Genomic DNA, 26,170 nt, shown 5'->3' with positions numbered 1-26,170 from the left:
ATACTTAAAAATACATCTTACTTGCATACTGTAAATACCTAGAAATAGGGACCAGTGTATAGCAACCAGCACATACCCACAGTATACAGATTATGGTTTCTATGCACCATCTACCCCTAAAAAATTCCATGAAGCAATGGCTGACTCCATATTTGGGTCAAGAAATATTCAAAAATGAGCTTAGAATACCCTTTCACACCAGTAAGCATGGAAATTATGAAAGATTATTGGTGTCATGTCAAAAGGACTTGGTAGCCAATTTGAAGGGTACAATATGAGGTGGCTCCCATTGGCCAAAGATGAAACAATTTGAATGTTAACAATAACTGCGATGGATAGAAACATAACAAATATGTATTTTAATAAATGAGTTCATAATTATACTAAAAAAACCTTTTTGTTCACCTTTGAATGATGCTAGGGAACCAACTCATTTTGAAAACTGGTAAATAAAGGTAACAAATCAAGAATTTACTCAACATTTCCTTTCAAATGTTGATAAGAAACCAAATTTCAAACGGTACATGCAAATATATGTGTCTGATATATGTATGTGTATATATATTTGTATATGTGTGTATATATATACATATATGTGTGTATATATGTATATATGTGTATATATATCCATATATATGTGTATATATGTATATATGTGTATATATATATCCATATATATGTGTATATATGTATATATGTGTATATATATATCACAAGATTTCAGCATAGATTTCATTTTTAAAAAGAAGAAATTTAAAGATATCATTGTCCTTTAACAGTTATAGGTAAGTTGCAGACAATTTACCTGTGAGTTTCAATGCAGACAAAATGAAGAGGGAATATAATTACCATTCTCCTTATCTGGTAAGTCAGAAATTTAGCAATTCATTAAGACAAAATTAACAAAATATTGGAGTAATAGAGAAAGTTTTTGAAGTAATTTTATATCAGGTACACAGAGATCATTTGTATGATCTTTCCCATGGCAATCCTATATGAAATCCAAGGGCCTAATAACAAATAGAATAAATTGATTGAGTTAACTAACAGACTGCTGTTCACCCAAGCCAGTCACACAAAGCTGTGTAGGTTATGCACAGCACTACAGGGGCATCAATGTGCTGGGACTGATTCTGCCCAGCTTATAAAAGTCAAATGCTAAATTCTCAGGAATTTTGCAAGCTGGTTATTAAATAGTCATTACCAAAAAATAAATCTCTTCAAATATAAAATAAATTTAAATTTATTTATTAAAAACAAATAAGTCCTTAAAACTCATCACATCTTACTCTACTATTATGTATGCACTTGAGGTTATTTATCTCTATTGTACTATGGCAAAGAAACACCTATGTAGTGGTGTGCTACTGTCCATCTCTTCCCAACTCTGTGATAAGTGATGCCATGTTGGAAGCCTGAAATCAGCCATGGTGGGAATGTTTACGCCTCATATATAACTTAATGTGGGCTATAACTTGATGTGGTGCTGATAAGAAAGAGACAGAAAAATTTAAATAGTGCAAATTAAAGTGCTACACTGTAAATATCACAAGAAATGATGAAATAATCTTCCAATATTTCAAAACTATTAAAAATCTAGCAAGAAGTTGTTCACATCACTGATGAAAAAGTAAAGTTCCAACATATACTTTTGTTGTTTTATGTTCCTCTTACTCATTTAAACAAAAATATCAATAAACATGCATGTCAGAATTGCATTTGCTCAACAATTGCAACCATAGATTGGCTACCAATAAGACTACAGACACAAGAGTTGGGTAAAAACCAACTAGAGCATTCTGTGAGAATCAACTGGCTATATGAATTTTACAAGACAGTACTGCATATTTTATTATTATTTGTAAACTGTATGATACCGCTGTTAAATCAATAGAATTTATAAACTTAGGTATGTACTTATAAGCATACATTTTTATTCCCAGAAAGCCTTTTTTTTTTTTTTTTTTTAGACAAGGTCTCACTCTCCCAGAAAGTCTATTTTTAAAGAGTTACCAGCACACCTCTGTTGAGGCAGAGCAAAATTGCTAGCCCTTGAAGAATGCACAGTCCAACTGAGAGGCATTCACACCCCAAAGTATCTGATACAATGTGATAACTACTCTAATATAAATATTCAAAGTAAAATGAGTACACAATTTACTTAGTAAGGAATGACTACTTTTTCTGGGTGGAGACAGGCGAAGGAGAATACATATCCTCAGTGTGTTAAAGAGGCCACCCGACAGTGATTAAACCATGTTTGCATCATAGGTTGTCCTCACATATTATCTTCAGCATTAAAATTCGTAATAGTTTAGCCCTGAAGGACAGTTTCAAGCTATTCATGGTACTACCACATGCCATTTGGGAAAGCTCCCCGAAATCACTAAAATGGTCTTTTTTAGGGCCATGAGGAAATGTTTTTATCTCATATCTGATTTTAAAAATTCACGACTACCTTCTCTCTTGACAGCCAGTATGTTTCAGGTTGGAAACCGGAGTTTTTATATTCACTGCCCATTTATTTTCACTGCATTCTTTTTTTTTTTTTTTTTAGAGTCTCACTCCGTCACCCAGGCTGGGGTGCAATGGCACGATCTCGGCTCACTGCAACTCTGCTTCCCAGGTTCAAGCAATTCTCATGCCTCAGCCTCCCAAGTAGCTGGAATTACCGGAACATACCACCACATCCAGCTAATTTTTGTATATTTAGTAGAGACGAGGTTTTGGCATGTTGGCCAGGCTGGTCTTGAACTCCTGACCTCAGGTGATCTACCCACCTCTTGCTCCCAAAGTGCTGGGATTACAGGTGTGAGCCACCGTGCCCAGCCATATTTTCACTGTATTCTAAAAAATATATACACAAGGACCAAAATTCAATAATGAGTACAATTTTCACTACTATCTTTAATAAGAGAATCAAGATCAGAGTGCACATTTATAGACAATTATGTTCTAGGAATAGCACAGTGTGAAAATATTCTAGTGCAATTTCTTTAATGTAATGGTGATCTTTCTTGTTCTATAGCTGCTGCTCTGTTAATACTGATCTTAACACATCATTTTTAGAAAACTTTTTTGACTCACAAAATAATCACAAGCCAATTTTTAAAAATCTCATCTCCTTTTTGCACGGATTTTCAATATGAAAGGAACAAGTTGTCAAGCACTTTCCCCCCTTATATGAACTGCATATAGATCAAAGATTTGCTCATACCCTTGCCATAGAAAATCTGCATCCAACTGTAATGGTAATTATCCATTAGCATGCACATGTTAGAATAACTGTGCTTTCATATTATATATTGTTGATATTATACTGTCCAAAAGTATCATGTGTATAAAGAATTTTGACGACTTGGTTTTTGCCTTCGGTATAGACAAAATATTATTTCGCTGCTGGTTTAATGAATTTAGCAACTGTGTGGTTTTATGTCTGATTTTACTCTGAGGAGTGCAATACTGAATGATAACTTCCTTAGCTTTAGTTTCTTCTCCATCTTTGAAGACAAAAATACTAAAAAGCATTATTTTCTGCTTATTCTGGAAAGTGTTTACTGTTTTACCAGAAATGTTTACCGAAAATGTCACTGAGTTTTGTTTAAAAGATAGTCAATGACTTTAAAATATCCCTAGCCTGAATGACTTAAAATTACTTTTTAAAACTTCTCTTTTTTTCCCTCCATATATTTAATGAAGAGACAATCCAAAGAGAGGCGAATTATCTTTGGAGAAACAAAACAAACGGCAGAAGTCACATGGCTACAAGGTGCTACAAACAGGATTTTTTCAAATAGCAAAGAAAAATGGCCACACCATGAGAAATTTAGTATGGCTGAAGTCTAAGAATAGAAAAAAGACATGTCAGCTGGAATTTTCTGGCAACTTTAATGTGCAGCTTTGGGTGGAGGAATGGGATTCAGTTGTTTGAGATTTTCTGGGAGGTTTGCCCTATCTACTCAGGAAAGGGAACATACCTTGTTCTCACTGAGAGATAATCCTTGGAATTTAGATCATTCCCTCAATTCAGGAGTCCTGAAGCTTCTGCTTCTGCCAAGAAATCAGTGTTAATTCTTCACTTTTCAGCTTTTAGTCATCTCTTCTCAGCAGCTGTTTCTACTTTCACAGAGTAAGAGAAAGAAAAATGTAAAAACAAAACAAAACAAAACAAAAAAAACAAAACCCAAAACAAAAACTCCATAAATTGATTCCTCTACTATTTTAGGTATCTTAATGACGAGTCTCAAGATCACAGCTTTTTCGGAGCAGATGTGGTGCTGGGCGCCATACTATGCTTCAGGAAATTTTCTATTTCTTTCCTTGGCTATCATCTTTTGAAATGTATGATGAAATTCTATCCTGTTTGTTATTTCTGGTTGCTGCTGGTGAATAATTTGTTTCTTATTTTTTTTTTCTTGTCTAGTTCTGCTATTCTTCCCTTCCTCTTTTTAACATTGTTATAGTGCATATTTTTAGGTATCATAAGAGGACATTTCTGTAGCTTCTTTTTACCAGCTTTAAACAGGAGTCTCTTTTCCTAATTGAAAACATGCTTAATTGAAACCATGCAAATATCTAAAGCATTGTTTAGATAATAATGGTCCATAATGGCAAAACTGATAATCAAGAGGTATCTTACTCTTTAAAACAAAAAGTCCCTGGGCAACATAGGGAGACCCTGTCTCTATAAAAAATTTAAAAAATAGCCAGGTGTGGTAGCACATGCAGTCTTAGATACTAGGGAGGCTGAAGTGGGAGGATTGCTTAAGCCTGGGAGGTCAAGGCAGCAGTGAACCATGTTCATGCCACTGCACTCCAGCCTAGGTGACAGAACAAGACTCCATCTCAAACAAAACAAAACAAAACAAATAGAAAAAACATAAAGTGGGTAAGGGGGGGCAGAGCACGGTGGCAGAATAGAAGCCTACACTGCTCAACCCCCAAATGGAACACCAAATTTTATTAACTATCTGCACACCATCACAAAAACCAAAAGTAATGTGAGCAATCACAGTACCTGGCTTTAACTTCATATTCCTGAAAGAGGCATTGAGGAGGGCAGGAGAGATGGTCTTGAATTGCCACTGCCTCCCCGCTCCCACCTCCTGATGGTAGTTGTGTTGCATGGAGAGAAACTCTCACCACTGTGGGGAGGGAGAATGCAGCTCCTGGGAGACTTCTACTGAACTCAGTGATGCCCCGTCATGGTGAAGAATAAACCTGTGCTGGACTCAGCTGGCACCTGTGCATGGAGGGGGCTTTTGGACTAGAGCATTTGGATCAGAACAAGACAGAGGGAAATCACTCATCGCAGTGGTCAGCACTTGAGTTTCTTGACAAGCCTCACCACTGTGGGCTGAAGTGCTCTGAGATCCTAGGTAAACTTGAAAGACAGTATAGGACACAAGGACTGCAATTCCTAGGCAAATCCTAATGCTAGGCTGGGCTAAGAGCCAGGGAACTGTGGTGGCATGTGACCTAGGAAGATACTAGTTGGGGTGGCTATAGGAGTGCTTACGCCATCCCTCTCCCAACCCAGGCAATCCAGCTTGTAGCAATGAAAGTGACCTCCCTCCTTTTGCTCAAGGAGAGCTAAGAGTAATAAAGAGGACTTGGTCTTGCATATTGGAAACCAGCTCAATCACAACAGGATAGGGCACTGGGCAGAGCTGTGAGGCCCCCACTCCAGGCACTAGCTTCCAGATCACATTTCTAGACATACCCTGGGCCAAAAGGGAATCCACTACCTTCAAGGGAAGGACCCAGTCCTGGGAAGATTCATCACCTGCTGACTAAAGAGTCCTTGGGCCCTGAATAACCAGCAGCAATACCTGGGGAGTACACAGTGGGCCTCAGGCTCTGAGATGTACTGGCTTCAGGTGGGACCCAGCACAATCCCAGTTGTGGTGGCTATGGTGGAAGACTCCTTCTGTTTGAGAAAAGTAGAGGAAAAAGTAAAGGGGACTTTGTCTTGCACCTTAGGTACCAGCTTGTATACAGTGGGGTAGAGCAACAAGCAGGCTCTAAGGGTCCCTAAGTCCAGGCCTAGGCTCTTGGACAGAATTTCTGGACCTGCCTGGGGAAGGGCTCCAGAGGGGAGCCCACTGTCCTGAGGGTGAGTCCCAGGCCTGGAAGCATTCACCACAAGCTGACAAAAGAGTCCTTGGGCTTGAACTGAACATCAGCTGTGGCCTGGCAGAACCTGCCATGGACTGGTGGTGGTGCTGGCCACAAGGAGAAGCTCCCCTGCCTGTGGAAAGGAGAGGAAACACTGGGGAAGGCCTCTATATTGTGGTTTGAGTGCTAGCTTAGCCATAGTAAAATAAAACATCAGGTAAATTGCTAAGGCTTTTTATTTTTATTTTTTTCGAGACCCTCTGTCACCTAGGCTGGAGTGCAGTGGCACGATCACAGCTCACTGCGGCCTCAACCTCCCACACTCAAGCAATCCTCCCACTGCAGCCTCTCAAGTAGCTGGGACTACAGGTGCACACCACCATGCCCGAGTAATTTTTTTTGTATTTTTCTGTAGAGACAGGGTTTCACCATGTTGACCACACTGTTCTCGAACTTGTGAGCTCAAGCAATCCATCTACCTCAGCCTCCCAAATTGTTAGGATTACACGTGTGAGCCACCACACCTGGCTGTAAATTTCTAAAGTTTTTGACTCCAATCCTTGGCTCCCAGACAGCATCTCTGGATATGCCGGGGACCTGGAGGAACTCGCCACCCTGAAGGAAAGGTCCTTGGGCAGGGCCCATTGCTGTGCTGGCTTCAAGTCTGACCCACTGCAGTAACAGTAGTGGTGGCTACAAGGGTGCTTGCATCACCATACCCCCAGTTCCAGGTGACTCAGCACAGACAGAGAGACTCCGTTTGTCTGGAAGAAAGTAAGAAAAAAGAACAAAAGTCTCTGCGTAGTAATCAAGAGAATTCTGGCTCTTATCCATGACCACCAAGGTGATACCTTAGGCATGAGTCCACAAAAACCACAGCATTATTGGGCTTGGGGCCCAAGTCCCTTTGAATACCTAGAAAGACTTCTCAAGAACGACAGGCACAAACAAGCCCAGACTGTGGAGACTATAATAAATACCTAACTCTTCAATGTCCAGACACTGATGAACATCTATAAGCATCAACATCATCCAGGAAAACATGACCTCACCAAATGAACTAAATAAGACACCAGGGAACAATCCTGGAGAAAAAGAGATATATGACCTTTCAGACAAAGAATTCAGAATAGCTGTTGTGAGGAAGCTTCAAAGAATTCAAGATAACACAGATAAGTCATTCGGAATTCTATCAGATAAGTTTAACAGAGAGATTGAAATAATTTAAAAGAATCAAGCAGAAATTCTAGAGTTGAAAATGCAACTGACATGCTGAAGAATGCATCAGAGTTTTTTAATAGCAGACTTGATTAAGCAGAAAAAAAAACCAGTGAGCTTGAAGACAAGCTATTTAAAAATACAAAGTCAGAGGAGACAAAAGAAAAAGAATAAAAATACAATGAGGCATGCCTAAAAGATCTAGAAAATAGCGTCAAAAGGGCAAATCTAAGAGTTACTGGCCTTAAAGAGGAGGTAGAGAAAGAGATAGGGATAGAAACTTTATTCTAAGGGATATCAAAGAAATTCCCAAACTTAAAGACATCAACATTCAAGTACAGGAAGGTTACAGAACACCAAGCAGATCAAACTCCCAAAGGTCAAGAATAAATAAAATATTCTAAAAGCAGCAAGATAAAAGAAATAAACAGCATACAATGGAGCTCCAATATGTCTGGCAGCAGACTTTTCAATGGAAACTTATAGGCCAGGAGAGAGTAGCATAACATACTTAAAGTGCTGGGAAAACACACACACACACACACACACACACACACACACACACACACACACACACACAAAAAAAAACAAAACAAAACAAAACAAAAAAACCACTTTTACCCTAGCATTCTATATCCAGCAAAAATATTCTTCAAATCAGGAAGGACAAAGATGTTCCCAGACAAACGAAAGCTGAGGGCTTTCATCAAGACCAGACCTGTCCTACAAGAAATCTTAAAGGGATTTCCTCAATCTGAAAGAAAAGGACATTAATAAGCAAGAAGAAATCATCTGAAGTTAAAAAACACTGGTAATGGTAAGCACATAAAAAAACCCAGGATAGTATAACACTGTAATTGTGGTGTGTAAATTATTCTTAAGTAGAAAGAATAAATGATAAACCAATCAAAAGTAATAACTACAAGAACGTTTCTAGACATAGACAGTTACAATGAAACAAGGAGAAACCACAAAAAGTTAAAAAGCAGGGAGATGAACTTAAAGTATATTGTTTTTATTAGTTTTCTCTCTCCTATTTGTTTTTTTATGCAAGCAGTGTTAAGTTGTCATCAGTTTAAAATAGTGGGTTATAAGGTAGTATTTGCAAGTTTCACAGTACTCTCAAATCAGAAAACATAAAAAGGATGCACAAAAAATAAAAAGAAATTAAATCATATCGCTAGAAAAAAATCTAACTAAAAGGAAGACAGGAAGGAAGGAGTGAAGGAGAAGATCACAAAACAAATAAACAAACCAGAAAACAAGTAGCAAAGTGGCAGGAGTTAGTCCCTACTTATCAATAATAACACTAAATGTAAATAGACTAAAATCTCCAATCAAAAGACACAGAGTAGCTATATGGATTAAAAAAAATAAGACCCAGTGATTTGTTGCCTATAGGAAACACACTTCACCCATGAAGATACACATAGACTGAAAATGAAGGGATGGAAAAAAACATTCATTTGGTGCCAATGGAAACAAAAAAAGCAGGAATAGCTATATTGACATAGACAAAATAGATTTCAAAACAAAAACCCTAAGAAGAGACACAGAAGTTCATTACATAATCAGAAAGGTTCATTCAGCAAAGGATATAATAATTCTAAATACATATATACCCAACACTGGAGCAGCCAGATATATAAAGCAAATATTATTAGAACTAAAGAGAGAGATAGATTCCAATATGATAATAGTGAATTCAAAATCCCACTTTCAGCATTGGACAGATCTCCCAGACACAAATCAACAAAGCAACATTAGACTTAATCTGCTATATACAAAAAATGGGCCTCATAGCTATTTACAGAACATTTCATGTAACAGCTGCAGAATATACATTCTTCTTCTTGGCATATGAATCATTCTCAAGGATAGACCATAAATTAGTTCGCAAAACAAATCTTAAAACATTCAAAAAAACCCTGAAATAATATCAAATATATTCTCTAATCACATGGAATGAAACCAGAACTCAATAACAAGAGGAATTTTGGAAACTATACAAACACATGAAAATTAAACAATATGCTCGTGAAAGGCCAGTGTGTCAATGAAAAATTAAGAAGGAAATTGAAAGCTTTCTTGAAACAAATAATGGAAACACAAGATACCAAAACCTATGGAATACAGTGAAGGTAGTGGTAAGAACTAAATTTATGGCTTTAAGTACCTACATCGAAAAGAAGAAAAACTTCAAATAAATAACCTAATGATGCATCTTAAACAACTGGAAAAGCTCAGCATCATAAGACAGGATGAAACATTAAAAAAAAAAAGAACTAGAAAAGCAATAGCAAATCAAATCCAAGATTAGTAGAAGAAAAGAAATAATAAAGCTCAGCGAAGAAATAAATGAAATAGAAATGAAGAAAACAAAACAAAAATAAGCAAAACAAAAAATGTTTTTTGAAAAAAATAAAATTGACAAACCTTTAGACAAAGAAAAAAAACCCAAATAAATAAAATTAGAGTGAAAAAGGAGACATTACAACTGATATTGCAGAAATTCAGAGGATCGTTAGTGTCTACCAGGAGCAACTATATGCCAATACATTGGAAAATCTAGAAGAAATGATTTATAGCCACACTGTCTTCCACAATGGTTGAACTAATTTACACTCCCACTAACAGTGTAAAAGCATTCCTTTTTCTCCACAATCTCGCCAGCATCTGTTATTTTTTGACTTTTTAATAATAGCCAGTTTGACTGGTGTTAGTATCTCATTGTGGTTTTGATTTGCATTTGTCTAATTATCTGTGATGTTAAGCTTTTTTCCACATGATTGTTGGGCACATGTATGTCTTCTTTTGAAAAGTGTTCAGGCCAGGCATGGTGGCTCACGCTTGTAATCTCAGCACTTTGGGAGGCCGAGGCGGGCGGATCATGAAGTCAGGAGATCGAGACCACGGTGAAATCCCGTCTCTACTAAAAAATACAAAAAATTAGCCGGGCGTGGTGGCGGGCGCCTGTAGTCCCAGCTACTCAGAGAGGCTGAGGCAGGAGAATGGCGTGAACCCGGGAGGCGGAGCTTGCAGTGAGCTGAGATTGCACCACTGCACTCCAGCCTGGGCAACAGAGCGAGACTCCATCTCAAAAAAAAAAAAAAGAAAAGAAAAGTGTTTGTTCATGTCCTTTGCCCACTTTTTAGTGGTTTTTTTTCTTGTAAATTTGTTTAATTTCCTTATAGACGCTGCATATCAGACTTTGTCAGATGCATAGTTGGCAAAAATGTTCTCTCATTCTGTAGGCAGTCTGTTTACTCTGTTGATAGTTGCTTTTGCTATGCGGAAGCTCTTCAGTTTAATTAAATGCCATTTGTCAATTTTTGCTTTTATTGCAATTGCTTTTGGAGTCTGGTCATGAAATCTTTGCCTGTGCCTATCTCCTGAATAGTATTGCCTAGGTTGTTTTCTAGGGTTTTTAGTTTTGGGTTTTACATTTAATTCTTTAATCCATCTTGAGTTGATTTTTGTATATGGTGTAAGGAAGGGGTCCAGTTTCAATCTTCTGCATATGGCTAGCCAGTTATCCCAACACTGTTCTTATTTTGAAATTATAAACATACCTTAGGTATCTCTCAAATATAATATTATTTTCATGTTTTTCCTTTTTTCTCCTCTGCTCACAAGGTAAACTCAGTATCACAATGTTTGCACATCTAGGTACATATTCCCTCTAATATAGACATAAATAATTCTACCAGCAAAGCATTAATCTACTTAGAATCTTTCCTTGTATCATTCAACTCCCTTTTATCTAATTCTGAAATTTTTCTATTTTAGTTTGCATTTTCTGCTCAAGTTCTATTAAGATCAAGCTTACTCTTTAACTTTATAGCAGGAATTGAAAATGTGGATTTTCTTCTACTTAATTTTCAGTGTTATACACATTGAATTTTGACGAGAATGTTTCTCTTGTTCTACAGTATGTTTTCCATAGATTGATTATTTTCTATTTTCTTTTTCTTTTCTGTCTTTTTTTTTTTGAAACAAAGTCTCGCTCTGTCACCTAGGCTGGAGTGCAGTGGCACCATCTTGGCTCACTGCAACCTCTGCCTCCTGGGTTCAAGTGATTCTCCTGTCTCGGCCTCCCAAGTAGCTGGGATTACAGGTGCCAGCCACCACACCTGGCTAATTTTTGTATTTTTAGTGCAGATGGTGTTTCATCATGTTGGCCAGGCTGGTCTTGAATTGCTGGCCCTCAAGTGATCCACTCGCCTCGGCCTCGCAAAGTGCTGGGATTACAGGTGTGAGCCAGCGTGCCCAGCCAAAACATTCTTAATAATTAATGGGGGAAATTATAATTGTCCTGTGACTTTTACTAATTTTTGGCAATACATGGAACACTTTCCTAATGTAGGAATAAATTATAGAAAAATGAAAAAAGACTACAACTAATATTTATTTTGTATGAAATAATTTAAAACATTTAAAAAAGAGAATTAAAATGTTTTATCTTTGTTAAAAATCCTATCAAGAGTAGGATGAACAGTGCTTCCCTTCTTCTCCTATAAATTAACGTAGGGAATGTTCACCTTTTCTATGCCTCGGTGAATTTCATACTCCTTTCTAAGTATGGATCACGTTCCATCATTTTATCCTTTGTGTTTTCAATATTATCAAGTATCTCACGAGTTATCTTGAAACTTTTTTGCTGTATCACTTTCCTTGGGACATCTTAATACTTTTCCTCACAATCACTTTCTTCATTTATGTTGATAACTTCACCAATACTAAGTTCCTGACTTAATATCTAGAATCTTTTGAATGACAGCAATGTCAACATTTTCATAATCAGCTATTTTTTCTATAACTCCATTTATGATAGACTTGAATATCACCAACAGCATTATCACATTTTACTTGTTTGCTTCACTTTCATCTTTGTGAGTGTATTTGTCTGCTTGGGTTGCCACAACAAAATACAATACACTGGTGGTTTAACCCACAAAAATTTTTTCTTATAGTTCTAAAAGCTGGTTAAGTCTAAGATCAAGGTGATGGTAAGATTGGTTTCATTCTGAAGCCTCTTCTCTTGGCTTATATGCAGCTACCATCTTGCTCTTTCCTAACATGGCATACGGGGAAAGTGAGCTCTCCATCATCTCTCCTTATGAAAACACTAATCCTATCAGATCAAGCCTCATTCTTACAATCTCACTTACCCTTACAGGCCCCATTTCCAAAAACAGTCACACTGGAGTTTAGAGCTTCAACATATGAACTTTCAGGAGATCTAAATGTTCAGCCCAACATTCCATCCTTGGTCCCCCGTAATTCATATCCTTCTCATATACAAAATACATGCCTTAAAAGTCTTAACTTGGCTGGTGCGGTGGCTCATGCCTGTAATCCCAGCACTTTGGGAGTCTGAGGTAGGTGGATGACCTGAGGTTAGGAGTTCAAGACCAGCCAGGCCAACATGGTGAAATCCCATCTGTATTAAAAATACAAAAAATTAGCCAGGTGTGGTGGTGGGCACCTGTAATCCCAGCTACTCAGGAGGCTGAGGCAGGAGAATCACTTGAACCCAGGAGGCAGAGGTTGCAGTGAGTGGAGAATGTGTCATTGCACTCCAGCCTGGGCAACAAGAGTGAAACTCCGTCACACACACACACACACACACACACACACACACACAAAAAAAAAAAAAAAAAAAAGTCTTAACTCATTCAAGCATCAACTCAAACATCTAAAGCCCAAGTCTCATTTAAATATTATCTAACCTGGGTATAGTGGCTGTCACATGTATTACTAGCTACATGGAGGCTGAGACGGGAGGATCTCTTGACCCCAGGAGGTAGACGCTGCAGTTAGCTATGATTATGCCACCGCACTACAGAGCAAGACCCCATCTCTAATAAAGGATTAAGTAAGTATCATCTAAATCAGATATGGGTGAGACTCAAGGTACTATTCATCTTCAGGAAAAATTCTTCTTCAGCTATGAACTTGTGAAACCAGACAAGCTATATGCTTTAAAAATACAGTGGTGGGCTATGCATAGGATAGACATTCCCATTCCAAAAGGGGGAAGTAGGGAAGAAGAATATGATGGCAGGTCCCTAGCAACTCTAAAACCTAGTAAGAAAAACTTCACTAGATCTTAAGGCTGGAGATAAGTGTGTTTGGCTTGATATCCCACCTTCCAGGCCTACTGGGATGGCAATATCATGCCAACAGCTGTTTGGTCTGATCCTGCATGCACCTGTGGCTCTCTGTGAGGGCATTACCCTCTGAAACCAACTAAGAAGCTGTCTTACCCCTTAGGCTAGTGCTGGTAGTAGCAGCACTCATGATTTCTGAATCACCTTTGGTGTTATTCTTCCCTTTCCTTGAGAATAGTGCACATTTGCAGCTGAACAGCTCTACGTTCCTGCCCTGTAGAATTCAAGAAGTCTGAAAGCCTTCCTTCATTCTGTCTTGTCTTTCTCTGTCCTCAGTTCAAACTGGCAGTGTCTTTGTTGTTATAATTGCATTTCTATTCCTAGCTTCTGCTGAGATTGACGAATACACCCAGGAGGCACACCCACTATTTCTTTATCAAGTGGTTCTTCAGCCATACCACCCTTCGTGTTCTCTTCAGAACAAGTTTTGTGCAGTATGGATAGGTTAAGAATTTTCCCAATCTCTATGTTCTGATAACTTTTTCCTTAACAATTCCTTTTTCATTTCTTGCCTCTTACATTTTACTATAAGTAGTAAGGAGGACCTATGCTACATTTTCAATACTTGGCTTTAAAAATCACCTCTGGGCCAGGCACAGTGGCTCACATGTGTAATCTCAGCATTTTGAGAGCCCGAGGCAGGTGGATTGCTTGAGCCCAGGAGTTCGAGACCAGCCTGGGCAACATGGTGAAACCTTGTCTCTACAAACAATAAAATTAGCCGGGCATGGTGGCATGCGCCTATAGTCTCAGCTACTCAGGAGGCTGAGGTGTGAGGATCACTTGGGCCTGGGAGGTAAAGGTTGCAGTGAGCTATGATCATGCCATTGTACTCCAGGCTGGGTAACAGAAAGAGCCCTGTCCTTAAAAAAAGTTTTTTTTTAATCACCTCTGCTAAATGCCCAATTTCATTGCTTAAAATAGTGGTCCCTAACCTTTTCGGCACCAGGGACCAGTTTCGTGGAAGACAATTTTCCCACAGATGGAGCAAGGTGGGAGGGTGCCATGGTTTCAGGATGAAACTGTTCCACCTCAGATCATCAGGCATTAGTTAGATTCTCATAAGGAATGTGCAACCTAGATCCCTCCCATGCACTGCTCACAATAGGGTTCATGCTCCTCTGAGAATCTAATGCCACTGCTGATCTGACAGGAGGTGGAGCTTGGGTGGTAATGCTCACTCAACTGCTGCTTACCTCCTGCTTGTGTGGCCCAGTTCCTAATTATCGGAGAACCTGCCCCTGATAGTCACGTAGGTTCTTTTCTATTTTCCCTAAGCATCAGCTAGGTTGAAAAATAAAGGGACAGAGTAAAAAAGAGAGAAATTTTAAAGCTGGGTGTCCGGGGGAGACATCACATGTCAATAGGTTCCATGATGCCCCCTGAGCCGTAAAACCAGCAAGTTTTTATTAGGGATTTGCAAAAGGGGAGGGAGTGTACGGATAGGGTGTGGGTCACAGAGATCATGTACTTCACAAGGTAATAGAATATCACAAGGCAAATGGAGGCAGAGCAAGATCACAGGACCACAGGACCGGGGTGAAATTAAAATTGCTAATGAAGTTTCAGGCACCACTGTCATTGATAACATCTTATCAGGAGACAGGGTTTGAGAGCAACCGGTCTGACCAAAATTTATTAGGTGGGAATTTCCTCGTCCTAATAAGCCTGGGAGCGCTATGGGAGACTGGGGCTTATTTCATCCCTACAGTTTTGACCATAGAAGACGGCCACACCCAAGGGGGCCATTTTAGAGGCCCACCCTCAGGGGCACATTCTCTTTCTCAGGGATGTTCCTTGCTGAGAAAAAGAATTCAGTGATATTTCTCCCATTTGCTTTTGAAAGAAGAGAAATATGGCTCTGTTCTGCCTGGCTCACCAGCGGTCAGAGTTTAAGGTTATCTCTCTTGTTCCCTGAACATTGCTGTTATCCTGTTCTTTTTTCAAGGTGCCCAGATTTCATATTGTTCAAACACATGTGCTCTACAATTTGTGCAGTTAATGCAATCATCACAAGGTCCTAAGGCGACATACATCCTCCTCAGCTTACAAGATGACAGGATTAAGAGATTAAAGTAAAGATAGGCATAGGAAATCACAAGGGTATTGATTGGGGAAGTGCTAAGTGTCCATGAAATCTTCACAATTTATGTTCAGAGACTGCAGTAAAGACAGGCATAAGAAATTATAAAAGTATTAATTTGGGGATCTAATAAATGTCCATGAAATCTTCACAATTTATGTTCTTCTGCCATGGCTTCAGCCAGTCCCTCTGTTTGGGGTCCCTGACTTCCTGCAACACTAATAGGCCATGGACTCATACCAATCTGCAGCTAGGGGTTGGGGACCCTGGCTTAAAAATTCTACTTACTGCAAAATACTAGAACATAATTCAAACAAGATTTTTGCCCCTTTATAACAAGGATTGCCACCTGTTCCTCTTTTACACCTGAGAGCTTACCAGAATGGCCTTTAACATACATATTTCTACCATTCTAACATTCTGTTCATGATTATTTATGTGTTCTCTTAAAGACAGATGCTTTCTCTCCAGCTCTGCTGTTTTCCTTCTGAGCCCTCACCACAATCATTCATTAAACATATATATTTCTAGGATGCATCTCAAAACTTCCAGCCTCTACACTTACCCAGTCCCAAAGCCACTTCCACATTTTAGGTATTTGTTACAGAAGAACCCCACATCTTGGATCCAAAATCTATATTAGTCAGGATTCTCCAGAGAAACAAAACCAAAAGGATGTATGTATAAAGATATTTATTATAAGGAATTCACCCATACAATTATGTATTAGTCCCAAGACCTACAGTCAGCAAATTGGAAACCCAGGAGAGACAATAGTTTAAGTCTGAAAGCTGGCAGACTCAAGACCCAAGAGCCAATGTTTCGGTTCAAGTCTGAAGGCAAGAAAAGTCCAGTCTCCCAGCTCAATAGTTAGGCAGGAGTTGTTTCCTCTTACTCACAGTAGGATCAACGTTTTTATTCTATTCAGGCCTTCAACTGATTCACATCCACATTAGGGAGAACAATCTCCTTTACTCAGTCTACTGATTCAAATGTACATTTCATATAAAAACACTCTCAGAGACACACTCAGAATAATGACTGACCAAATACCTGAGCACTCCATGGCCCAGATTAATTGATACATAAAATTAACCATCACAGTTAGCCAATTCCCTTGATTATTCATTTTGGTAAAATGTCATGTAGATTTATTACTGCGAGACAAGAAGACAACACAACTACATGCTTTGCTGTCTGTGCATGAACTGAACAACGACCAATAAAATAAAAAAATCACCACCAGACGACTTTGAAAAAGTAATGTGATGGGTCACTGATCATGCCATGCATCTGTTATTTGTAATGATTTGTGGACTGAAGAGCTAGCAGCAAACATTTTACTTTATGCAATTATTCATAATAAATATTCTGTGGTAAATTTAAAGGATTTTAGAGGATGGATGAGATTTAACTGAAGTATGCTGACTGAAATTTTTGCATACTGGAACCACGAAAAGTGAGAACTTATTGTAATTTGCATACAACAAATTGCACATATTTAAAATGCATAATTAGATCATTTTGTCATACGTATATACTTGTGGAAACCTTAACATAGTAAAGATTATGGATATATCCTTTACCTCCAAAGTTTCCTCTTGCCCTCCCCCACTATTTATTTGTTTATTTATTTATTTATTTATTTTTTGAGAAAGAGTCTCACTCTGTCATCCAGGCTGGAATGCAGCAGCATGATCTTGGCTCACTGCAACCTCCACCTCCCAGGTTCAAGAGATTCTCCTGCCTCAGCCTCCAAGTAGCTGGGGTTACAGGCACATGCCACCATGCCCGGCTAATTTTTGTATTTTTAGTAGAGATGGGGTTTCAGCATGTTGCTTAGGCTGGTCTCAAACTCCTGACCTCAACTAATCCACCTGCCTTGGCCTCCCAAAGTGCTGGGATTACAGGTGTGAGCCACCGCATTCAGCCCCTCTTGCTCCTTTATAGTGCTTCCCCCCACTCTTCCATGTTACCCAACTCCATGGATCCCATGCAACGACTGATTTGCTCTCAATCACAATAGATTACTTTGCATTTTCGGAAGTTCATATAAATAAGATCATACACTATGTATTCTTTTTTGTCTGGCTTCTTCCATTCAGTATAATTTTCAGATTCACTCATTGTTTGCATGTTTAAATTGTTCATTTTCCTTTATTGCTAAATTGTATTTCATTATACAGATACCAGGTTTTATTTACCTACTCTTGGGTTAATATTTAGATTTTTTTCTACCTTTTAGCTATTATAAATCATGTTGCTATGAACGTTTATATAAGAAATTTTACACAGACTTATGTCATTACATGTCCTGGGTATATACCAAGGAGTGGAATAGCTGGATCATATGGTAGGTATGTATTTAATTTTTTTAAAAAACTGTCAAACTGTTTACCAAAGTAGCTATAACATTTTACATGCCCACCAACAATGAATAAGTACTCCACATATCCCACATCCCTAGCCAAAATGAGGGGGTAGTTTGTTTTTTAAATTTTAGTCATTCTAATAGGTGTGTGGTGTTATCTGATTGTGGTGTTAATTTGCATTTCTCTAATTACTAATGATGTTGAGAATTTTTATATGTTTATTTGCCACCCTTTTATATTTTTTGGTGAAATGTCTGTTCAACTCGTTGGCCATTTTAAAAATTGTGTTATATATTTTCTTATTATTGAGTTTTGAGAGTTCTTTATACATTTTGGATACAAGGCCTATATAGCTCACCATAATGTAGAATCAGGGGAGCCCTGAGCTTGTTTTCCTGCAACTAGATGGTCCCATCTGGGGGTGATGGGAGCCACTGACAGATCATCAGGCATTAGATTCTCATAAGGAGTGCACAACCTAGATCCCTCACATGCACAGTTCACAATAGGGTTTGTGTTCCTGTGAGAATCTAATGCTGCCACTGATCTGACAGGAGGTGGAGCTCAGGCAGTAGTATGAGTGTTGGGGAGTGGCTGCAAATACAGATGAAGCTTCTCTTGCCCACCACTCACCTCCTGCTGTGCGGCCCAGTTCCTAAAAGGCCACAGACCAGGACTGGTACCAGTCCATGGCCCAGGGGTTGGGGATCCCTGCTGTAGGTCATATGTCTTTTTTTTCCTCAAGCTGCTTTCAAGATTTTCTCTTATTACTATTTTTGAACCATTTGATGGTGACCTACACTGACGTAGTTTTCTTCATGTTTCTTGGTTTTTGGCTTGAGTTTCTTCAGTCTCTGGGTTTAAAGCTATCATCAAATTTGGAAAAGCTCAGCTATGATTTCTTCAAGTATTTTTTTCTGCCTTCCCTTCCTTAAAGAGGTCCCATTACAAATATATTATGCTATATTTATAGTTGAATACAAGTGATGCACATCTGTTATTTATGAAGGTGTCCCACAGCTTAGTGCAGTTCTATTCATTTTTTAATAATTAATTCTTCTCTTTATGCCTTCCTTTGAATGTTTTCTATTGTAATTTCTTCAAATTCACCAATCTTTTCTTCTACAAGATATGACCTCTAGTTAATCCCATCTCTTGTGTTTTCCATCTCAGACATTATAGTTATCAGCACCAGAAGTTTGTTTTGGATTTCTTCTATATCATTCATTTTTTTACTTAACATGTTTGATCTTTTCTCCAGCTTTATCTTACATACAGAATACAGTTATAAGAAGTTTTGGTATCCTTATCTGTCACTTTTACCATTTTAGTCTTTTTTATTTTTTTTGCTTGTTTCCATGCCTGCTAGTGTTTTTACTGGGTGTCATATATTGTGAATTTTATCTTGTGAGGTGCTGAACATGTTTGTATTACTATAAAGATTCCTGGGCTTTTTTTCTGGGTTGCAGTCAAATTGGAAACGATTTAATCCTTTCAGGTCTTGCTTTTAAGATATGTCAGACAGAACCACAGGAGCATTTAAGTTTAGGGCTAAGGATTCCACACTATTGATGCAAGATCTTTTAAAACATTGTACCCAATGCCCCATAAATAGTGAGGTTTTCTAGTCTGGTAGGTGGCAAAAGGCACTATTCCTATTCCTGTGAGAACTGCGTACACTCTTCCCTCTTCTAAACCTTTTCAGTGGTTCTTTCCCTAGCCTTGGGTAGCTCCCTCATATTCATATACTGATGAGTACTCTACTGTAAACCTGACAAGGATCTTCTGCAGATCTCTGGAGTTCTTGCAGTGACTCTCACCACTTCAGTACTGCACCCTGTGATATCTAGTGACCTTGGTCTCTACAGACTATCATCAATGTCTCCTCAAGTCATGAGTCTCTGTTCCCCTTTTCTGTGACAGAGCTTGGAAAGTCTCTCACAGCAGTAAGCTGAGACCATAATAGGGCCAACCTTGTTTGATTAATGCCTCTCAGCAAACAATGTCCTTTGTTGCCCAATGCCCAATGTCTTAAAAACCACTTGTTTCACATATTCCTATTCTTTATTTCAGGTAGCAGGTTAAATTTTGTCCAGTTACTCCATCTCATCTAGAAATATAAGATCCTATTCGTTTATTTTTAATTTAATTGATAAAAATTCCTTTTATTAACTAGCCTTAAAATTCCTTAAAAAAAACTGTGATTATAATCTCCAGCACATAATGTTATCAAGATACTTTCTTTCCTCACTTATGTGGGGAATCATATATCCAAGAATTGCATTGCACTTATTTTACCATTACTCTTACATTGTGAATATAGAAAAAAATAGAAATGGGTTGGTACAGTATTATGGCCATCTCAAAAACGAGTAATGAGATGGCTATAGAGCCTTCTGATTATTACAAACCTCATTTCAATCAAGGGGAGTTAATAGTAGGAGAAAAAGTTTATCTCTTTTTCAAGGACTAGAACTTATTTTATTTTACGAGGAAAAGTATGTGATTTATGTTTTTTCTCATTCCAGCTCTCTCCTTAGTGTTAGTGAAAAAACCTTGTATATTCTCATAATCACTTTTCTGCCAATCTTAATCTTTGGCAGTAGTGTAGGTTTTCATTTATTATGTTTTCAAGAGTACATTCATGGGGTCAGCTATGTCAGGATTGGTAGGAAGATATAATTTTTTGAGGTTTTAAAACATTATTGAAATATAATTCATTTACCATAAAACTTACCCCTTTAAAATATATAATTTAGTGCTTTTTAGTCACAGATCTGTACAATCATCACTATAGATTTTCATCACCCACAAAAGATACCCCACACCCATTACCCATCACTACTGACTCCCCTCTTCCCCCAGTTCCTGAAAAATATGTGGAATTTGCCTATTCCACATATTTTATATAAATGGAGCCATAAAATATGTGGTCTTTTGTGACTAGCTCCTTTCACATAGCATAAGTTTTCAGGGTTGATCCATATTGTAGCATTTATTGGCACTTCATTCTGTTTCATTGCTGAATAATATTTCATTATGTGAATAGATCACATTTTATTTTTCCATTCATCTATTAGTGAATATTTAAATTGTTTCAAATTTTGAGCTATTATGAATAATACTGCTATAAACATTCATATACACATTTTTGTGTGAAAATGTATTTATTCCACTCTTTGGGGTATATACCTAGAAGTAAAATTGCTGAGTCATATAATAACTATAATTTTCTGAGGAACTGACAGACTGCTTTCCACACTGGCTAAACAATTTTACTTTCTCCCCAGCAATGTACAGGGATGCTAATTTCTCTCCATCTTTACCATCACTTGTTACTCTCTTTTTTTTATTTTGAGACGGAGTTTTGCTCTTGTTGCCCAGGTTGGCATGCAATGGCATGATCTTGGCTCACTGCAACCTCCACCTACCGGGTTCAAGTGATTCTCCTGCCTCACCCTCCCAAATAGCTGGGATTATAGGCATGCGCCACAACACCTGGCTAATTTTGTATTTTTAATAGAGACAGGGTTTCATCATGTTGGCCAGGCTGGTCTCAAACTCCTGACCTCAGGTGATCCACCCACCTCGGCCTCCTAAAGTGCTGAGATTACAGGCGTGAGCCACCGCGCCTGGCCACTGTCTATCATTCTGATTACAGCCATTCTAGTGGGCAAAAAGTGGTATCTCATTGTGGTTCTGATTTGCATTTCCCTATAATTAATGATGTTGAGCATGCAAGAAGAATTTTTTTTTTTGAGACGGTATCTTGCTCTATTGCTCAAAGACTTCATGCATTGTTGAGTGGTATAAACACGATTTACTAACAGCCCCGACCTCCTAGGTCAAGTGATCCTCCTGCCTCAGCCTCCCAAGAAGTTGGAACTACAGGTGTGTGCCACCATGCCTGGCTAATTTTTTTGTTTTTTGTAGAGATGGCGTCTCACTCTGTAGCCCAGGCTGGTCTCAAACTCCTAGGCTCAAGCAATCTTCCTATCTTGGCCTCCTAAAGTGCTGGAATTACAGGCATGAGCCAATGTGCCTGGCCCAAATGTCCTTTTTTATTTTTATTTTTATTTTTATTTTTTTTTTTAGGTGGAGTCTCACTCTGTCACCCAGGCTGGAGTGCAGGGGCGCCATCTCAACTCACTACAACCTCCACCTCCTGGGTTCAAGTGATTCTCCTGCCTCAGCCTCCCAAGTAGCTGGGATTACAGGCGCACGCCACCACACTTGGCTAATTTTTTATACTTTTTGGTAGAGACAGGGTTTCACCATGTTGGCCAGGCTAGTCTTGAACTCCTGACCTCAAGTGATCCACCCGCCTTGGCCTCCCAAAGTGCTGGGATTACAGGCATGAGCCACCACACCTGGCTCCAAGTGTCCTTTTTAATTAACCTCCCACACCATCTTTTTATTGAAAATTCTGTAAGAATTTTACCTAACAAATATTCAATAAACACGTGATATTAATATTCTTTTTAAAAAATCATTTCTACAACATTTATTCTATTAAACTATTGTGGAATCTGTTCAAATGTATACCCAACCTTACATATGCAGCTGACCCAGATATTCTATAATTCTTTTAATAGAACATATCAAAGAGTTGGAAAGAATCGTATCTTACAGGTTTTGTGTTACCTAGTACCTCTAAACAAAACTTGAGATAGTCTTTGCTTGGCATCCTAGACATCAAAACAACTTGAAATTGAATTTTACAAGTGAAAAAGATCCTAAAGAAAACCTGGATCTTCTGGCTTATACGATACATGATGTAATTACAAATAAGGTTCAGTGACTTCTAAAATCATTTAGCTAATTATTGATATGGTTGTCACTAAAATCCAGATATGCTGACTTCTATATTAGTGTTCCTTCTAATGGAATTATTGACAAACTCAAATAATAAAAGATTTATCATGAAACAATGGCAAGGGCAATGGACTAGTAATCAGAAAATGTGCTTGTATCTTACAACATTTGGTTGAGCCTATAGAATACTAATTTAACCTCTGTACCATATCTTGATCAAATAGGAAATTCTTCTAGATAATCTCAAATTCTTCCACATTTAAAAGATTCACTGGAATATAAAAAAGCATTAAGTAGACTTGGAAGTTAACCCCCAAAAAAGAGTACAGGAGCTTTAAACAACAATAAGTCAAAACCTTAGTGGAATTTTTCCTGTTATAATAGTGGGAATGCAATCAGAAATATATTCTATCAACAAGAACAGCTTGGACTAACATAGGCAGGAAAAGAACTCAACTCTCATTACATGTTGCAATATATTGATCAATAAAAAGACAGCCGTTTCCCAACTGCACGGAGTAATATTCTGAGGAAACCAGAACGAGAAGCCTGCCAAAAATTCCACCATGGCCTCTTTTCTCTGTTATACCTACAGAGTTTACAACTCCCAGCATGTAACACATAAAGAAGCAGGAGCACAGGGTTGAAATATATGATATATGTTGGTAGTAGACAAAGGATGGAAAGATAGGCTTGAATAGATCACATATTATCAAAGCATTGTGAACTGAGATCTGACTAATTTAGACAGAGAACCCAAGACAAAAAAACCCCAAGAAGGGCCAACAGATCCATTTAAGATAAATGTCAACAAGTATTGCAGAGAGAGGTAGAAACCTGCCTAAGTTAGCACTAAGAACACAATTTGCAAATAGTTTAATATGAAAGTGAGGAAGTATAAGTTTTCTTCTTCAATGCTCTCTATTGAAAAAAATGCCAGAAGAACTTACCAAGTATGTAGGAAAAAAAGAAGAAAAGAAAAGAAAAGAAGAGTGTTTTGAAAAGAAACTACAGGCCGGGCATGATGGCTCACACCTGTAATTCCAGCACTTTGGGAGGTGGATCACTTGAGCTCAGGGCTTCAAGACCAGCCTGGGCAACATGGTGAAACCCAATCTCCACAAAAAAATACAAAAATTAGCTGAGCATGGTGATGCATGCCTGTACTTGGGAGGCTGAGGCAGGAGAATCGCTTGAGCCTGGGAGGCAGAAGCTATAGTGAGCCAAGACAAAAGGTAAAAAGACATGTAAAATAGCATATATTCTGTAACTAGTTTCCTCTGAGGAAAATATAAACATTTATTTTTCATGTGCTTGGTTATTTCAAACAAGATGCAACAGGAAAGTCAAAGAGAGGAATTAAAATAAAATGATAACATGAATTCAAAGGCAATTAGTACCGTGTAAGGAATTAGCTAATGGAAAATAACAAAATAATTTAAACATGCACTAGTCACATTAAAAGTGAAGAAAGAGGCTGAGGCGGGTGGATTACCTGAGGTCAGGAGTTTGAGATCAGCCTGGCCAACATGGCAAAACCCTGTCTCTGCTAAAAATACAAAAATTAGCTGTGTGGTGGCAGGCGCCTATAATCCGAGCTACTCGGGAGGCTGAGGCAGGAGAATTGCTTGAAACTGGTGGGGTGGAGGTTGCAGTGAGCCGAGATCACGCCACTTCACTCCAGCATGGGCAAGAGAGCAAAACTCTGTCTCAAAGGAAAAAACAAAAGTGAAGAAAGATGTGAAAGACAGACTAAAATATTTCTCAGAATGAAAAAGAAAAATGTGAAGGATATTTGAAGAATACTTAAGGACAAGATGGCTAATATAAAGAAATGTGAAAAAAACAACTCACATAAAAATTATAGGTATATGTATCAGCCCAGGTTCCCTTAGGACACATACACACTTTGGAGTTTGGATAATTCAAGGAGGGTTTATGTATTCGTAAAAGAGGGTGAAAGGCAACCCTAAGAAACAGTACAATAACGCAGGGCTAATATCAGTGGAGTTGTTACTGACCTTATGGGGAGCGAAATTAGCTGCTGTAGCCAGAAGGAAGGAATAGTGTAGAAAAGGCCATGGCCAATGTAGAGACATAGTGAGCCTGAGGTACCTATATGGGAAGGGAGCCAGGGGAATAAATAACTGTCCACATACTCCTCCTTTTCCCTGATATTATTCAAGGGCTCCTCATTGGTGGAAACTGACCAAATGGCAGAGAGTACATGGACCTATATAATTCACACAAATCTAACTCCTAGGGTAAAAAGTAAAGTGGACTAAGAATGGTGAATTTGCAGGGGCAAATGGAATATAGCCACAATAGTGTAGCATAGGAATAAAGGGATGTAAATCTCTACCATCTGACCGAAGTCCATTCACCTTCATTGTAATTACTGATATAGTTGAATTTGTATTTCCCAGCTTGCTATTTTTTTCCTATATGTCCTTTTCGGTCCTCTGTTACTCCTATATGATCTTTTATGTTAAACTAGTATGCTAAACACATATGTTTGTGTGTGTGCACGTGTGTGTATATATATATATATATATATATAGTTTTTCAGTCCATTACTTTAGGAATTATACTTTTAGTCTCTAATTTATGACAATCTAAACGACTCAATCTTACTTTAACAAATTTGCTCCTAAATGCTCCATTTCCATCACCCTCCTTAGTATTATTAATGTCAATTATATTTATATGTTATGCATTCAACAAAAAAGTGCTATAATTATGGCTTTAAACACTTTGTTTTTTGAAGAAATTAGGAAAATAGAAAAAAATATTTTGAAGTCTTTTACATACAAATTTACTTTTACCAGTCCCCTTCATTCTTTCCTCTGGATATGAGTTACTATCAGGTATCATATTCTTTCAATCTGAAGAAATCTGAAGTAGTGTTTGTAGTACAGGCTGGCTATTAACCAGATCTCTCAGTTTTTATTTTCTTAGAAACATCTTTATTTCGCCTTCATTTCTGAAGGCTAATTTTATGGTACATAGTATTCTTTGTTGTCAGTTCCCTCCATAAACCCATCTCCAGGACTTTAAATATGCCATTGTATTGTCTTCTGGAGATCACTGTTTCTGAAAACAGCTGATTTTTCTTGCTTCTTTCAAGAGTTTCTTTTTGACTTTAGCTGTCAGCACTTTCACGATAATGCTTCCAGGTGTGGTCTTTTAGTGTTTTTCCTTTATGGGATTTGTTGAGCTTCTTGAATCTCAAGTTTCTACCAAAACTGGGAGGTGTCCATTAATTATTTTGTCAATTATTTTTTCTCCCCCCTCACCCTCATACTGGGATGCCCATTACATGTATACCGGTTACCTGACATTGCATTGGATAATTTCTAATGATCTCATTGGGTAATTTTTAATGATCTTCA

The 26,170-nt window shown here is 38.1% G+C and overlaps 1 protein-coding gene across 2 annotated transcripts in view; it reads right to left on the bottom strand.

Moving 5' to 3' along the window:
* Positions 1 to 26,170, bottom strand: part of BAZ2B (bromodomain adjacent to zinc finger domain 2B) — a 385,701-nt gene that overhangs the window by 346,884 nt on the left and 12,647 nt on the right. Inside the window, exon 2 of one of the 2 annotated variants that reach the window (XM_058441739.1) lies at positions 3,978 to 4,119. The exons of the other annotated variant lie outside the window; for it this stretch is intronic. The gene's annotated coding sequence lies outside the window, so the exon portion shown is untranslated. The remainder of the gene's footprint in view (positions 1 to 3,977; positions 4,120 to 26,170) is intronic. 2 annotated transcript variants of the gene reach the window in all.

This window comes from Hylobates moloch, unplaced genomic scaffold (genome assembly GCF_009828535.3).
Source record: "Hylobates moloch isolate HMO894 unplaced genomic scaffold, HMol_V3 SCAFFOLD_1, whole genome shotgun sequence".
Taxonomy (NCBI): Eukaryota; Metazoa; Chordata; class Mammalia; order Primates; family Hylobatidae; genus Hylobates; species Hylobates moloch.
Note: the sequence above shows the minus strand (reverse complement) of the source record. Positions and strands in the feature narration are given on the sequence as shown.